Source organism: Ursus maritimus (assembly GCF_017311325.1).
Source record: "Ursus maritimus isolate PB19 chromosome X unlocalized genomic scaffold, ASM1731132v1 scaffold_X1, whole genome shotgun sequence".
Classification (NCBI taxonomy): Eukaryota; Metazoa; Chordata; class Mammalia; order Carnivora; family Ursidae; genus Ursus; species Ursus maritimus.
The window spans coordinates 31,470,212-31,478,113 of record NW_024423319.1 but is presented as its reverse complement, the minus strand read 5'-3'; the positions used below and the strand labels follow the sequence as shown (position 1 = coordinate 31,478,113).

The 7,902-nt window shown below is 39.4% G+C and overlaps 1 long non-coding RNA gene across 1 annotated transcript in view; it reads right to left on the bottom strand.

Annotated features, from left to right (window-relative positions):
• Positions 1-7,902, bottom strand: part of LOC121105703 — a 16,468-nt gene that overhangs the window by 1,413 nt on the left and 7,153 nt on the right. The window contains exon 2 of the long non-coding RNA XR_005838329.1: positions 4,461-4,544. This is a non-coding gene — a long non-coding RNA (uncharacterized LOC121105703). The remainder of the gene's footprint in view (positions 1-4,460; positions 4,545-7,902) is intronic.

The following is a 7,902-nucleotide window of genomic DNA, read 5'->3' as shown; positions in this document are numbered from 1 at the left end:
GAGCCTGCTTCTTCCTCTCCCACTCCCCCTGCCTGTGTTCCCTCTCTCGCTGGCTGTCTCTATCTCTGTCGAATGAATAAATAAATAAAATCTTAAAAAAAAAAAAAAGACTCTTCCAGGCTTAATAGCACTTGCCTGAAATTTAAAAAAAATAAAAATAAAAAATAAAAAAAATAAAATACCACTCAGTCTGTGATATTTTGTTTATGGCGGCCCCATCTGACTAATACAGACAATAAACTGATAAGGGAAATGGTAAAAATCACTACAGATCTACATTTTAAAACCTACTTTAAAGCAACAGGGATGACCTTTGGAAACATGCTAAGTGAAAGAAGCCAATCACAAAGACTACGCCTATGATGATTCCATTTACATGAAATGTCCAGAATAGGCAAATCTATACAGATACTAGTACTTGCCTAAACCTGCGGGCCTTGGAGAGAAATTAGGAATGACCACTAATGACCGATAGGGTTTCTTCTGGGTGTGTGGCCTTAAAATTGTCCTTTGTGTCTTAAATGTGCCCAAAAATTGACTGTGGTGCTGGCTGTAGATCTCTGTGAATACATTGAAACTATTTAAAGTGTATGTTTTGGATACATTTGGATGCACAATACAATGGATAAATTGCATTGTGAACCATATCTCGTGAAAACTGTTCTTTGTTTGTTTTAAAGAGTTTATTTATTTAATAGAGAGAGAGCACAAGCAGGGGGAGCAGCAGAGGAAGAGGGAGAAGCAAGTTCCCTGCTCCAACATGGACTTGATCCCAGGGCCCTGGGATCATGACCTGAGCCAAAGGCAGACACCCAACTGACTGAGCCACCCAGGCTCCCCATGAAAACTGTTTTTTAAAACTCATTTTATAGACATAGACGAAAATCACAAAATTGAAAAGAGAGAAGTAAGCATAGAGATGAAATCAAAAGAATTATCGTACAATAATTTACTCAATTCTATATAAATAAATTTGAAAACTTAGGTGAAATGGATTATTTCCTAGGAAAACTTGAACCACCAAAATTAGCCCAAGAAGAGATGAAAAATAATTATTATGAAAGAAATTGGAAATGTCAAAGAATACCTTAACAAGCAAGGAGGCCCAGAAATGTCAGATAACTTTTACCAAATCTTCAAGTACTGAATAACTCTGATAGGAATTTACCCGTCTCATGGCAGGGAAGAATCCAAATTATCTTCTTCAAATTTCAAGGAAAGCTTGAGCTCAATCTCACTTATGAGTATCAATGCAAACAGATTATACCAGACATAAACAAATAGAATGAGGTAGCCTATTGAAAGAATTACAACACCAATCACCAAGTGGTCTATTTATGAAAGAAAAAAAATTTTAATGTCAGGAAATCCATTAATATAATTCACTATATTAATAGATCAGGGAAGAAAAATATGATCCTCTTCATAGATGCCGAAAAGGTATTTGACAAAATTCAACATTGACTGTATTTCAAATGCTCTTAATACACTCAGGATAGATATAGACTTGCTTAACATGGTATTTAAAACCATTGGATACTGATGCATAAACAGAAAGACAGACATAGCAACAGGACAGAATACAGTCCAGAAATAGAGACAAACATATATGGGACTTTAGGAATAAAAGCCACATTTCCAATCAGTGGAGGAAACGGTTATATTCAACAAATGGCATAGTGACAACTGGCTAGACACACACTAGATCCTTACCACATTCCTTGTACCAAAATAAATTACAGATGGGATTAGTTCTGAAGAAACTAAAATATATTAGAAAAAATTAACTGGATATGTTTGAGACTTTGGAAAAAGAAAAGTCCATTTAAACAAAGCGCAAAATACAAAAGCCCTAAGGAAAAATTTTATATACTTGACAACAATAAAAATTAAAATTTTCTGCAGGAAAAAGCACTCCTTACCTCATAATGATTCCAGATGGATCAAAGATCTAAACATTTTGAAAATCATAAAAAATAAAGACAGTTTCTTTAAAATAATTCCAGGGGCGCCTGGGTGGCACAGCGGTTAAGTGTCTGCCTTCGGCTCAGGGCATGATCCCGGCGATCTGGGATCGAGCCCCACATCAGGCTCTTCTGCTATGAGCCTGCTTCTTCCTCTCCCACTCCCCCTGCTTGTGTTCCCTCTCTCGCTGGCTGTCTCTATCTCTGTCGAATAAATAAATAAAATCTTTAAAAAAAAATAAAATAAAATAAAATAAAATAAAATAATTCCAAAGTGGGGAAGAACTTTCTCAACAGTGCATAAAATCTAGAAGCCATCAAGAAAATACTGAAAAATTTACATGCATAAAAATTTAAAAGGTCTGCCTAGGAAAAAACACTATAACCAAACTTAAGACAGGCTTGACAGATATTAGCAATTCATATCACACACAGCACTAGTTTCCTTAATATATAAAGAAGCCCTACAATTCAAAAAGGAAAAAAATCAATAAAGAGACAACGGATATGGACTGACAGTTCACAAAAAAAGAAAATTGCTTTTAGAATGTCAAAATTACTGAAGTTCACTCATATTAAATAGATGTATGCTTTTGAGAGAGAGAGAGAGAGAAAGAGAGAGCACTAGCAGAGGGGAGGGGCAGAGGGAGAGGAAGAGGGACAACTAGACTCCCTGCTGAGCGCGGAGCCCAGCACAGGGCTCCATCCCAGGACCTCAAGACCGTGACCTGAGCTGAAGTCAGACACTTAACAAACTGAGCCACCCAGCTGGTCCACTCTCTCACTTCTGATGGGAGTGTAAATTGGTGCAACGAGCATAGAGAACAATTTAGCAATACCTATCGAGATTTAAAATAATTCACCTGGCAATTATATTTCAGAGAATTTATACCACTGTTATATTCCCACATTTATGAAATGACATATGTATGGGGTTATTTATTGTGGCACTGTTTACAACAGCAAGGGTTGGAAACACCAAATACCTATCAAATAGGAACAGTATAAATAAATAAAAGGTCAGGGCACCTGGCTGGCTCAGTCAGTAGAGCATGCAACTCTTGATCTCAGGGTCATGAGTTCATGCCCCACACCGGATGTAGAGCTTACTTAAAAAATAATAATAATAATAATAATAAATAAATAGGGGTGCCTGGGTGTCTCAGTCGGTTAAGCATCCAACTCTTGATTTCGGCTCAGTCACGATCTGGGGTCCTGGGATCGAGCCACACATTGGGCTCCCTGCTCAGCAGAGAGTCTGCTTGAGATTCTCTCTCTCCCTCTCCTTCTGCCCCTCCCCCCATACTCGTTCTCTCTCTCTCTCTCTCTCTAGAATAAATAAATCTTCAAAAGATAAAAATAAAAATAAATAAATAAAAGATCTATGTGATTATACAAGCGATCTCTAGAGGACACATGAAAAATGGTAAAAGTGGCTATTTCTGAGGAAGGAAACTGATAGACTAGGGTTCAGTGATTACAAAGAGATTTACTTCCTCTAGCATATATTTTTCAAAATACTCCTTGAGTTTTTTTTACTATGACCATAATTTACCTATTTTTGAAACTATTTTTTATGTATTTAATAACCAATTAGAAATTGGCATGTACCGGGGTGCCTGGGTGGCTCAGTTGGTTAAACATCTGACTCTTGATTTCAGCTCAGGTTGATTTCGGCTCAGATCATGATCTCAGGGTCTTGAGATTGAGCCCTGTGGTGGGCTCCACACTCAGGAGGAAGTCTGCTTTCTCTCTCTCTCTCTGCCCACCTCCACACTGGGCTTGCTCTCTCTCTCTCTCCAAAAAGAAAGAAAGAAAGAGAGAGAGAGAGAGAGGGAGGGATGGAGGGAGGGAGGAAGAAAGAAAGAAAGAAAAAAGAAAAGAAAGAAATTGGCATGTGCCAAACACTATCAGCTTTCTAAATATTAATTTCAGGTATTTTTCATAACAACCCTATGAGGTAGGTACTATTGTTATCTCCACTTCACATATGATAAAACCCAGGCACATAGGGTCACATTATGACTTCTGTGGGCCCTGGATATTTTGGTTGTTGTGGGACCCTTCCACCATAAACAAATATTGAAAATTATATTTTAAAACTGTTTTTATATATAACAAATATAATATCAGGCTGGATTATTATATACTCATTAGTTTTATATTCATTTTTACTTCTTTTTTTTTTAAATATTTATTTGAGAGAGAGAGCGTGTGCACATGCACACACAAGCCAGGGAGGTGCAGAAGGAGAGGGAGGTAGAGAATCTCCAGCAGACTTTCCGCTGAGCATGGAGCTCCATGTGGGACTTGATCCCAGGACCCTGAGATCATGACCTGAGCCGAAATCAAGAGTTAGGTGCTTAACCAACTGAGCCACCCAGGCACCCCAGCTTCTGATTTTAAAAGAAATTAAAACATTCCGTAGGCTCCTAAAGTATAACAAGTCCTAGGCAAAATGTCTCCTGTGGGCAACAGAGAAGTTAAGTAACTTACCCAAGGTCACACAGCCAGTAAGTGGTAAATCTGGAATTTGAATCCAGGTAGTGGTTTCCAGAATCTGTGCTTTTATTCTGTATGCTAGATAAATAAAGCAAATCACAGGGGGAAATTATGTTATATATATATATTATATATATATATGTTATATATATATATTATATATACATATAATATATATGTTATATATTATATATGTTATATATATTATATATGTTATATAATATATATATATATATATATATATGGACATGGAATTGCCTAAAGAGAAATTAAGTGAAAAAATCATGGAGGAAAATAGTGTACATATTATGTTTTGTAAAAAGAAGGTTTCCACACAGACACACTATCTCTGGAAGAATTTTTTTTGTTTTTGATAGAGAGAGATAGTGCACAAGCAGGGGCAGGAGCAGAGAAAGAGGGAGAAGCAGGCTCCCCACTGAGCGCAGAACCCGACCTGGGACTCTATCATGGGACCTTGAGATTGTGACCTGAGCCCAAGTCAGATGCTTAACAGACTGAGCTACCCAGGCACCCCTGGAAGAATGCATTTTAAATGTCTGGAGAAAAGGACTGGGGAACTGGGAGCCTGAGGAACTTAACTTTTTCACTGTATGTCCCTTTGCATTATTGGATTTTTTTTTTTACCATGAGCATGTATTTCCCAATGAGGAAACTGAGGCTCAAACAAGGTTAAGTAACTTGCCCAAGGTTACCTGTAGTAATGAAACCAATAGTACACAAGTATGAACTATTCAGCCAATCAATAATACATCGCTGCTTCTAAGCATAGGCCTTTGAACAGATCCCTGTTAAATTTCATCATTTGTATCTGCAGGACCAGTTGGCCAGGCTCTTTTTGTATCATGATTCTGGATCCATGGCATTCATCTTTATGATATCCTTAAATCTGGCAAGCATGCTTTCCAAGTTTCCACCCACATTATTGATGAAAAAGTTTAACACACGGCAAGGCTTTAGCAGAGCTCTGCTGGTGAGACTAGGATCTGTCCGGGATCTCATCAATCCATCTCTTTGGGTAATGAGCTAGCTACCAATCCAATTGATTGTACCACCTATCGATTCCACTCACATCCCCCCATTTACTCTTGCCCAAAGGTTATCTGAAAAGCCAAATGTTTCACTGCAAAGTGTCCATAGCATTCCCTTGCTCGGTAAGCTATTCTGAAACCTCTTTTACAGTGGGGATTTAAAATTAATAAACGGTTATTTTCTTTATTATGTTCTGCACGCTTCTGAAGTTTACAACCTGGCCAATCCCCCAGAACTCAAACAGTTTCAGGAAGACTGATCTCCACCCCCAAATTTCTCATAAAACATTTGAACAGAACATTTTAAAAAGCAGAGATATACAACTGTTTCCCCACTGGAATCAACCCACTGCTACCCAAAATAACCCAGACAACTGAACACAACAGCTGGCAAAAGGACAGCCGTCTCTAGAGTCATGGGGGGAAGGGAGCTAAATGGGCGCTACCAGAGAAGCACTCTCTGTAACCACCCCTCACTCTATTTCTAGCTGTAACACACAAGCTATAGTCACAGTGTGGAGGAAGACCAGAGTTTCGGCCTTCCCCTGTCCTCACACACTATGACACCGAATGTACATGGGTAAACTTAATTGAACACAACTAAGTTTCTGAAAAGTCTACTGTAAAGCAGATTTTAAGGAATTCTTTTTCTCCCTGACTTGCCCACCGAATTGGAGCCACACCGCCCTGCAAAGAATTTTGTCCCGATTATTAATTACACTTACAAATGCAGCAGAATTTTCAATTACATATTTTAGAGAAAAACAAAGTGATTAACACTGAAATAAAAAATAACATGTTTTACTCAAAATGTCACAGAATAGAATGACTAAAAGCGAAAACACAGTAAAATGTCAGGGATTCCAGTCATAGGATGACTTAGCTAATATTGCCTCACATGTTGTTCCACTAGGAAAGCTCGGTTTTGCACCATTTCTAATATATTCCCCATTTGAGATTTGCCACCCCCTTTTCGGACCTCTTCATCAGATGAAGTCCGGATCCTTTGTGAAATGATTTGCTTTAGGGGCGCCTGGGTGGCTTAGTCGGTTAGGTGTCTGCTTCGACTCCGGTTGTGATCTCAGGGTCCTGGGATCAATCCCCTCGTCATTGGGCTCCCCGCTCAGCGGGGAGTCTGCCTCTCCTTCTGCCCCTCCCCCCACATTGTGCGCAAGCGCGTGAACGCACACGTACGTGCACGCGCACTCTCTCTCAAATAAATAAATAAAATATTTAAAAAAAAAAAGATTTGTGGGGCTCCTGGGTGGCGCAGTCCATTAAGCATATGCCCTCGGCTCAGGTCATGGTCCCGGGGTCCTGGGATCAAGTCCCTGCATCAGGCTCCCTGCTCGGTGGGGAGCCTGCTTCTCCCTCTCCCTCTGCCCTTCCCCAGCTTGTGCGCTCTCTCTCTCTCAAATAGATAAAGTCTTAAAAAAAAAATGAGGGGCACCTGGGTAGCTCAGTCATTAAGTGTCTACTTTCGGCTGGGGTCATGATCCCAGTGTCCTGGGATCAAGCCCCAAGTTGCGCTCCCTGCTTAGCAGGTAGTCTGCTTCTCCCTCTGCTCCTCCCTCCTGCTCCTGCTCTCTCTCTTGCTCTCTGTCTGAAATAAAATATTTTTTTAAATTATTTGCTTTGATGGAAGATAACAATGTATAAAGTAGATCTGTTTAGAGGTGCCTGGGTGGGTCAGTCGGTTAAGCACCTGCCTTCGGTTTGGGTCATGATCCCAGGGTCCTGGGATGGAGTCCTGCATCGGGTTCTCTGCTCAACAGGGAGTCTGCTTCTGCTTCTCCCTCTGCCTGCCGCTCCTCCTGCTTGTGTCCTCTCTCTCTTTCTGACAAGTAAATAAAATCTTCAAAACAAATAAATAAAATAAAAATAAAACAATAAAACAAAGTTGACTGGCAGCTGCTTAATGTCCCAAAAATTATTAGTAAACTAAGCTGTGACTCTACTATTCCCACCTTAACGGTTAAAATGGTGGAAGTTCTCATTAAGCCATGTTATTGTAACAAAACAGTGGCTTTTGAGACTGGCAAAATGCTGATCAAAGTTACTCTTTGCTGGCATTTATCATTCCGGTATAGAGTAATGATAGCTACTCTTACAGAGCATTCACTATATACTATATCCCATATACTGTGGGAAGCATTTTATGTGTATTTTCACATTTAAGGCTGATAACAACCCTATAAAATAGAAAGCATTGTTACCCCCATTTTATAGAAGAAACTGAGGCACAGAGGGGCTAAGTAATTTGACAAAGATCACACAGCCAGTAACTGGTAGAGTCTCCTATGAAGCCAGACTAATTTGAGAGCTTGAACTCAACCACTACACTAGGAAAAGAATGGGGCCTTTCTTTCTTTCTTTTTTTTTTTTTT